Source organism: Mastomys coucha, chromosome X (assembly GCF_008632895.1).
Source record: "Mastomys coucha isolate ucsf_1 chromosome X, UCSF_Mcou_1, whole genome shotgun sequence".
Taxonomy (NCBI): Eukaryota; Metazoa; Chordata; class Mammalia; order Rodentia; family Muridae; genus Mastomys; species Mastomys coucha.
The window spans coordinates 89,074,351-89,084,651 of NC_045030.1; the positions used below are offsets into that span (position 1 = coordinate 89,074,351).

A 10,301-nucleotide genomic window follows, 5' to 3' on the forward strand; every position below is an offset into this window, starting at 1 on the left:
AAATATGCAACTTTGGGATTGGCTGGTAGGGCTAGAATGTACCAGAGACATGGGAGGTGAGAGAATCAGAGGACTCAAAGAAGAGACCTTAGATGAAATGCCAAAAAGAGGGGAGAGGGTACTTGTAGAGTTCACCTCGAGTAGAAAGACAGGGCATCAAATGAAGGATAGGGTTGCCATCCCACAGTCAAAAACTCTGACCCAGAATTTTTCCTGTCTAAAAGAACTGCAGGGACAAAAATGGAGAAGAGACTGAGGGAAAGGAGGTCCAGTGACAGGCCCAACTTGGGATCCACCTCAAGGGCAGGCTCCAAGACCTGACACTATTACTGATGCTGTGGTGCAATTACAGAGAGGAGCCTAGCATGGCTGCCCTCCAAAAGGCCCAACAAGCAACTGACTGAGACAGATGCAGATACTTACACCCAAACAAGAGACTGAAGACAAGGACACCTGTAGTTGAATTAGGGAAAGGCTGGAAGAAGCTGAGGAGGAAGGTGAATGATGCCCCCAACACATATACAGCAGAGGACTGCCTGGTCTGGCCTCTGTGGGAGCAGGTGCTCCTAACCCTTGAGAGACTTGAGGCCTCATGGAGTGGGGAGGACTGACAGAGGATGGAGGGATGGGGACATCCTCTTGGAGAACGGGAAGGAGGAATAGGATGAGGAACTGTGAGAGGCTGGACCAGGAGGGGAATAATGACTAGACTCTAAAAATTAAAAGTAATTTTAAAAAATGGAATATATAATAAGAATTTAATTTAAAGAATCACTGCCATTTAGAAATATAAATTCTTCATTTTTAAATAGAATATCTGGCATAAAGAATTTAAGATAGTCATTATATTTAGTTTTGCAGGCCACAATACATTATTAGTTATGTCATTCACATTATATGTTTTGTGAAATATCACCATCAAAATTATGCAATTCACAGCCTCCATAGACATGAGCAATACATTTCTAAATGTACACAATATTGAAAAAGAGATAACTAATATCTTGTTTTAACCTCTTGCTCTCAAATTATTTTTAAAATTCATACATGAGTAACTATCAATTACATCATTTACACCTCTCCAACTTTCCCTCAATACCTAATACCTAATTTATTAAGTGCCTAAAATTTTCTACTTACTGATTTTTAGATATGATCACCATATAGACAAATAGGCATACATGTGTGTAAGGAGGGAGGACTGATATATTGCACATATCAGTCCTTTTTATTTCTGTTGTACAGATGAAGACACTTCACTTCTGAGAATTTCCATAACATTTCAATGCTGTATAGCTAAAATAAAATATTCCTTCATTCAACATATAAGGAGCAATTAATGTATGTTATTTCCAACCAGTCAAACTAATACAACAGAAGAAAAGTAGTTCAAGGAAAGATAAAATGAGAAGTCTAGCCTGGAATAGGCTGAAGAAGTTAAGTCACTGTGTCAAATGAGAACTGTATTGATCTAATGAACAATCAACTCATAGATTATCCTTATAAAAATACGATAGGATTTTCTTAGTAAATTATCGTTATTATCTTTTGTCAGTGAATAAGATAGTTAGCAGCAGTCATTCACAGTTTTAGATCCGGAAACTATCATATTGTAAGCACTATGCATCATGTCCTTGTTTCGATGCCACTACAAAAGAGCCTGTTTATATATCAGTATAGCTTAGAATTTGAATGATGAAAATTATAAGGACATGTAAATGTTCGTTGCTTTATTAAAATCCTAACTGATCTACAATAGCAGTACTTCTCTATCTTTGTGGGAGATTTTTAACCTTGTCTACTCATTTTTAATGCAAATAAAAAATAAAATAGAAACAAAGTATCCCTTAAAATCTCAAATTGTCATGGGATTTGGGGGATAGCTTTTAAGAACGTGTAACAACTTGATTTGAAATATAATTGGCTTAATTTTGCTGAGCTATTATGTGAAATGAGTAGTAACAGTTTTAAAACAAAATTAAGTAACTTGAAAAATAAGTATCTAAGAAGTTCTGTTTCTGGTTCCCAAACAAGCTTAACATTATGCTTTATGTTATGTCAATAAGTAACATATTATTGCCTTCACTAAGTGAAGAGAACTAACAATACACAAAATTTTAAAAACAATGCAAAAATGTGGGAAGTTGGGAAATATATCAGAACTTTTTGTCCTTGAAACATAAAATTAAAAAAGATTACTAGCTTTAAACCCTTCATTTCAAAATGGACTCAGTATTATTCTTACAAAACCAAACTAAAAAACAACACATTATTTATCATGTTAGAATTGAATAGCAAACAAATTAATACCAGGAAAGAAGGGAAGTACATGATGTTACAATTGATATTTTATGAAAGTACATCACTCAGTCTCTGAGATTGATTCTCATTAGTACTTTGAATTAGCAATTTACCTTGTCTTTGGCCTTCTCCTAACTTTCCCTTTCTCCTGAATACTTTTAATTCTTTCAGTAGAATTGTTTCTAGACCTCTATATAATTATTATTATGCTGAAACTACTCTTTGCTAAAGCTCTTTATTCCTAAGCAACCAAGCTTGAAATTTATATTCAGTCCCTGAAGACGGAAATGTAAAATTCAAAATGTGAAAGTTTTAATTTGATCTTTTTGTCTCAAATTGCCAAATTCACTAATATCACCAACATGCAAAACATAAAAGAATTTAATCTTCTATTTTAGAAGTTAACTCATACAGAAAGAATATATTAAAAGACTAAAAATGAACATTTATGTAACTATTTCTCAATTTCAGAAAATAAACTAAAAACTAAGCAGGTAAATGAGATATATTATGTGTTCATGGTTCAAAGGCTCAATAGAATGAGAAAATTAGCTCTTTCCAAACTAGTGACAATTTATTTTGGTCTATTCTCATTTACCACCATCTCACAGAATTTTATATAAATCATACATCAGTTATCCATAATTCTAAAAATTTATATACTTAGAATTAAAATGGATTTTAAAAAGAATAACTCACCTAAAAATCAAATACCTATGTTAGTAACTCCATGTATACAAATAAGATATTTGATGAAGTTTAATGCTGCAATAATAATCACATTTATAAAACTTTTAGTGGAAGATATTTGATAATCAAATCTTCTTGATGATTACTACATATAAGAATTTGCTACACAAGAAACTTACTTTAGTGGCTTCTGGTTATTAAAACATAGTAGAAGCATTATATATCAGCTGATCTCATTTATATCAAATTTAAAATTGAGCTAGCAATAATACCATATGTTTTTACTTCGCCAAAACCACAAGGAATCCCGATGTAACTGTGGAGCCTTTTTATGACTTTATTTATTCTTTTATTTTCTCCTCTTAAAGACAAAAATACAAATTTAAGCCAGAAAGCTTCCAATGATTTTTTTTTCTAGGAAGAATATGCTCTGAAATGTTTATAACCTTTGGGTGAGAATATGTGTGTCTCATCTACTTATTTTATCTTAGCATTTCATTTTAAAACGGAAATTGGTAATTTCCTTCGTTCCTTCGTTCTTTCGTTCCTTTGTTCCTTCGTTCCTTAGTTCCTTCCTTCCTTCCTTCCTTCCTTCCTCCCTGTCTGCCTGCCTGCCTGTCTTTCTCTTTCTTTCTTCCTTCCTTTCTTTCTTTCTTTCTTTCTCTTTCTTTCTTTCTTTCTTTCTTTCTTTCTTTCTTTCTTTCTTTCTTTCTCTCTTTCTTTCTTTCTCTCTTTCTTTCTTTCTTTGAAGTTATTTTACTTTTACTACCTTCACTTTAAGCCAATCATTCAATTACACAGTGGTTTCTAGCATGGGAGAGAAGGAAGGCGTCATTCACAATAATAGAGGCTGTGGTGTTGTTAGCCTGAGAAGATGAAGTAAGGGAGGCCTCACTGGGGAATCTGGAGGAGCATAGACTAACTCATTGGCCGGTAGGTGATGTTCAGAGAGCTGGAGAGCTGATATGCAATGTCCTAGGCAGCTTCCAGCTTGCACAGATCAATCAGGCCATCGCCTGCTGTGGCCAGCATGTTGGCAATCGGCTCAGCTGCTTTGGAGTCACTCTCAGCTGCGATGATGACTGCCTTCTTCTAGTGTTCAGCCTTTTCCACCACAAATATGGTTCTCTCCTCTTCCTGCTGAGCCACCTGTTTGGCTTTTACTGCCTCTGTGAACTCCTTGCAGAAAGGTCAGATGTGTCAGGGACACATCATTCTGGATGAGCCCAAATGTTGCTGCTCATTCTGTTAGGTCATTGCTCACCTGCTTGGAGGCCAGCTCTCGTTAGATAATCAATTCCCCAGCATTGAAGCAAGCCACCACCGACTTGAGGATCTCTCTGGTGATAGTCAGCAGCACCAGCTCATCAATGTCCTCACCTATGCTGGTGTAGATATGAAGAAGCGGATGACCACTGGCAGGACAGTGTGATGTTGACATTCTGCAGGTCTTTGCTACCAGTGATGACCAGTACATTCCGTGATTGAGAGCGGCAGTCAAAGATAATTGGTTTCTGTACCCAAGGGATGGGAAACTGAGTCCCTTCCCCTACCTACCACAATTTTCTGTCCTTCAGGGAATCAGCCAAAGATGGTAGCTCTGTGCCTGCATCCACATGCATCTGATTAATGCATCCACATTCTATAATGCAGACTTCACCACGCCTCCTGCAAACGCTAATGCCAGGCCAAACTTTCCAATGGACTGGAACACTGGCAGCCATGACTCCTTCTGTTACATCCACTCACACCTCCTTTCACTCTGACCTCCACATGAACCCTGGCCCCAAATTCCCCTTTTCAATGGTACAATGTAGCAGTTCGCATGACAAAAACAATTATTTGGAATAACTTTTTACAAATACAAAGTGAAAAGTGAACTAATTGGGCATCTTTCCACAGTTGTCTTTATTTTTATGCATCATGTATTATTGAAAACAGACAGAAATAGTCACTTACTTTTTAGCTATCAAACCATCTACAGAATTTTGATTCAAATTTAGGCATAACTTACTCCATTGTGGTTCAATTTCAAGAGTGATGACTTTTGATGCTGTTTATAATTGGTCAGTGTTTCTATGAGAAGACATCACTTGTTTTATTTATCCACAAATTATTAGCTTTTTGCACTGGCAATATATACTATATTAAAAGGTTATTGGTGTAGATTCTCATAATCTAGTGTTAAAAAACAAAGCAACGTTATATTATTATGGCTCAGGCAATATGGCACTATGATGCACATTTAATGAATGAACTCAGTTGCAATCCTTAGACCTCACATAAAAAGTGAGTTTAGTTCCCCCTTTTTAATCCTAAGGATGATGTGATGAAAGACAGAGACAAATGAATCCCAGAAGCTTACTGGCTGGGCATAATTACTTGCTCCATACAATAATTTGAACTATGGGTGTTTGAAGACATTGCTAGAGTTGGATGAAGAAGCAAGTTCTGATTGTAAAAGGTATGGTGATGAAGAATGGGTTGTATCTGAGTAAATTTCACTTAAGAGGTAATATTTTAAGTAGAGTCTAAAAATCATAGAAATGTTAGGAAACAAATTAGAAAATCATGGCTTAATGAAGATAAGGAATTAAAAACTCATAAACATTAAAGCAATTAAGTTATAATTTAAAGTTTTATTTATCAACAAACATGGACAACACCAAAGCGAGGTGTGTGTGTGTGCCTGTGTGTGTGTTCATGCATATGTGCATGTTCTTGAGTATGTTTAACATGGACATCAGAGGACAGCATCTGGTGTTCATCTCATCTGGCTTCCACTACTTTGAGATACGGTCTTTTATTGGCAAGAAACTACAACACTGAAATGACAAAAAAATCACTTAGGCTGACCAGCCAATAAGCTTTGGGGATTCACTTGACTCTGTCTTCCATCACATCATATTTAGGATTACAAGGACTTGACCTATCTCACATTTTATGTGCATTCTAGGAATTGCAATTGAGTTCATCAGGTGTACTTCATAGCGACTTATTGACTGAGCTATCTCTTTAACCCCTGATCAGGTATATTTTTTGATTCATCCTCAGATGGCATCCTAACAACTTCTTAATAATCAAATGAATACCACATTAAAGGTTTTTCATTTACTACCAAACAACAAAGTGATACTGAAAACCATACATAATATTTAGGATTTAAAATGATCACAGAGTCAAACAGTGTAGTAATGATATTTATGGCCTGAGTAGGGGATTATTCAGTTCTCCAAGTAAGACATTTTTAACAGTTTTGAAACAAATATTGCAAACCTGTGTATACAAACAAGAAAAATGGAAGCTTGTATACATGAATGTTAATAATTGTGGTAATTATGATAACCATCAAGGGGAAACTTCCCAATAAATATCAACTGATAAATGGAATTGGTAGCATAAGTTCAGCACATTGCTTCAGCATGAAAAGAAAAAAAAAACATAGGCCTATCAAAACACACAGCTGCAGGTATAAAACTTTAAAGGTGTTGTTTTAAATGGGAGAATCTTGCAAAAAATAATTGGGCACATTTATATAGCTATATTTATATGGAATGTCCATAAAAGGCAGATCTATAGGGACAAAAACCAGATAAGTGGATTAATGATTCCTCCTGGAAAAGCAATGCAAGTGGAAAAGGTATTAGGACAGAAGAGATCTAATGGTGTAGTATTGATTTAAATGCAATAAGAATAGTCTAAAATTAGTTTTAAGTTGATTGCAAAAACATAAGGACATACTAAAAGTTTTTCATTGTATACCTTAAATGGGTAAATTGTATACTATGAATATTATGTCATAATAAACAGAATGGAATGAAGTGGAGGGGATAAATGCATAGTAGAAGGAGAAAATGAAGAAAAGTGGAACATTCTATTCTTAAGCCAACATTCAAATAATGCTTTATACACACCAACATACTATGTATATAGAGTGTAAGTGCACATTTCATACAAAAACAAAAGGAAAGGGGTAGAAAGGGAGGAAAAAAGAATGAGGAAGACAAACTTAAAGCCAAAAAAGTAATGGTGGACAGAGAGTGACAAGAGTGAGTGAATAAAATTTCAATTTCAATGCTAAGAAATGTACACTTTTAAATGAGATATTTATTTTAACTGTTTTCTCACCTGGTTTCTAAAATACAAATATATTTCTAGGAAGCAGATAACTCATTATGATTGAGGTAATCTGATAATTTAGCTGAAAACAACTGATATTTTTCAAAGTACAACCTTAAGATTTACCTCAACAAAATTGCTCTTATAGAGAATATAACTCATGACATAAAGCCTAAATTTCACAGAACAACATAATAGTGTTCAAATCTAATTTCTTCCTTTATTTTCTTTCTAAATTTTCATGAGAAACTAATGACATGTATCTGCCTGACAATACATAATTTAGATGCTCTTGACCAACAACATGAAATAACTAATAATATCTGACATAGATAAATTCATGAATTAGCTCTTTAAAAGTCTTTGGATAATCAGACTTTGGGAATCCTAGGATTTAATTATTTTCGTGCTAAATTCTCAAAGTTGCTAGTTTTCTGATTTGCTAAACAAGGAGCAAAACTGATGTCATGTTTTGAAACCTAATTAGAACTTTGCAGAGAAAAAGTATTGTTCTTACTGGCTCTAATTAAAACATTCACCTGTTTTACAATAGGAAATCCACAGACTCACCTATATGATATGTGCTATAAATGCAATTGCATTTCATATCCACTGTAAGTTATCATCTTTTGCATAAAACATAAGAGACAGCATCCAAAATTAAAATGACTGGGATATCTAAAGAAAGCTTTTATATTAGATATTTTCTTTATTTACATTTCAAATGATATCTCCTTTCCCGGTTTCCCCTTAAAAAAAAAAACAAAAAAACAACAACAAAAAAAACCTGTTCCCTCCCCCAACCCTCTGCTCACCAACCCACTCTCTCCTGCTTCCTGGCCCTGGCATTCCCCTACACTGGGACATAAATGTGTGTGTGTGTGTGTGTGTGTGTGTGTGTGTGTTTGCATTAACATTCAGACATCTTATCATTGACATGGTTACTTACTTTGTCACTTGCAGATTAATGATAGTCTTTACCCTGGGATATAGACAAGGATATTATATGTTTTTACAAATGATTAAAGAAGCTGCAGGTTTTTGTTGTTGTTGTTGTTTGGTTGTTTTTTTGTTTTGTTTTGTTTTTTTGTTTTTTTTTGTGGTGTCAACTGTCCATCTTTTGAGATAAAGTGGAAAGCTTCTATCTGCAGTAATTTTTAGTAACACCCTTTTGTGGGTATCCCTTACAAAAAAGTAAAACTAATAAATTGATTATGCTAACCAGTATGAGCTGCAATGGGCAGTTTACCGGGGATAATATCTTGCTTATATATCAAAAAATGACAATGTTATACATTAAAATCAATAGGAGCTTATTATTTCTTTAAAGTCAAAAGTTTGCTAATAAAGAATTAAACTGCTCTCTCTTACCCTCTTGCTCCTGCCTCTCCTTTGCCTCTTGCCCTCTTGCTCCCTATTCCTCCCCCCCCCCAACCCCGCCAGATGGTCATGGCTGGCCTCCACTTATCTACTCTCCCCTTCCCTCTGCCTTTCTCTGCCTCTACTACCTTCTTAATTCCCCTCCCCACTCCCTAAATAAACTCTATTCTATACTAAAAAAAAAGTCAAACCATTGTGCCTTCTTATATATCTTAAGAAAGACGGTTGAATTAAATTTTTCATCAATAAGCAAATGATTTATTAAATGGGGTAGAGTTTTCTTTCCTTGTTGAGAAAAAATTATGTATGCTGTTGATGTATTTTTTATTTATTTATTTTTTTGCTAATTGAAACACTATTTCTACCTAAATTCCCCATGATCTGGTACTCTCATAACTCAAAATAAGTAATGGCAAACCTCTGAGAGGCCTGCTGGGGTCTGTGTTCAGTCAGAGAAGATGTACATAACCCTCAAGAGACTGGAGGCCCCAGGGAGTTTAGAGGTCAGGGGGGTGGGGACATCCACATGGAGACAGGGGGTGGGGAGGAAGTATGGGATGTGGAACAGTAGGAGGGTGGACTGGGAGGGGAATAAAATCTGGAGTGTAAATAAATAAATAAATAAATGTCAAAAAATAATGGCAAACCTTCATAATCTTGTGTTATATTCACATTTTCATTCTATATTGAATGTAGTTAGATTAAAATTAACTGTTTAGCTTAATATTTTGGGGTTTTATGACAATTAATTTAATTCTTTTTCTGAATATTTCTTGGTGAAATCATGGCTTTTATTGAAGCAAAGAGAAAAACAACAAACAAATACTACCAAACTATATACTAACTAGTTCCTGCGTGTAGGCACAAGTGAGGAATGAAATGAATAAACAGACTACAAATTGTACATGTAGAAAAGAAGGGGCTTCAAGGAAGAAAAAAGATCAAAGCACCAAGTACAAAAAGGTAAATTTTATCTTTCTATGGCAGTAATGCATGAAAGAATGACTGTGCTTATACAACTAATACTAATGTGTTTGAAGTATCCTTATGTATAGCTCTTAGAAGAAAATGTGTGGAACATTTATGCTTATTATTTAAAGTAATTCTTTTCCAAAATAAGAAATAGTATGAATAAGCTGCAGAATTAATAGCAATGAAAAGGTCACCAAATTCTGACATATCTCTGTCAGATATGATAACATTAAATGCCCAGCTTTTATCAGCAAACTCTACAAAAAATATTGGTATGTGACTTTAACCTTTTACAAAAGGTCACTGTCAAACATGGAAAAGGATGAGACATTTTGAAGTATTGACCCCGGTTCTTAATTGAAGTAAGTTAAAAAATGAGACTATTCAGATATTAGATATAATTTCATTCTAGATTCAGAGGAAAATTAAAATCTCAGTTAAATAGACTCCCTCCACAAAATCTTTTGCAATTCAGTTAAAGAGAGTGACTTTCTATGAGAAATTAAGATCTGTGTTCCTCTCTGTCACCAGTCCGTTTCTTTTATGATTCACATTTAAGTCATGTGGTAAATCAGCTTGGACAGTAACTCAAGGGACCTACAGTAACTCTAGGGACCTACAGTAACTTAAGCAACCTCCTGGCGAAATATATTGCACAAATTGTTTTGTGTTAATTTACTTAGATTGTGGTTCCAAAATATTTTGCATCTTTCTTTATACTTCTTCCATTCACTGTTTGAAAACTTATTCATATGTTTACTGATTCCATCAGTAAAACAATAAAAAAGTAAAATAAAACAACATCCTTATACTCTTCTTGGTTTTTTTTTTTTTTTTTT

At 34.5% G+C, this 10,301-nt stretch overlaps 1 protein-coding gene and 1 pseudogene across 1 annotated transcript in view; both read right to left on the reverse strand.

Annotated features, from left to right (window-relative positions):
* The window catches only part of Il1rapl1 (interleukin 1 receptor accessory protein like 1), a 1,152,451-nt gene that overhangs the window by 937,717 nt on the left and 204,433 nt on the right, over nucleotides 1-10,301 (reverse strand). The window lies entirely within an intron of this gene.
* LOC116090771 lies at nucleotides 3,720-5,415 on the reverse strand (annotated as a pseudogene).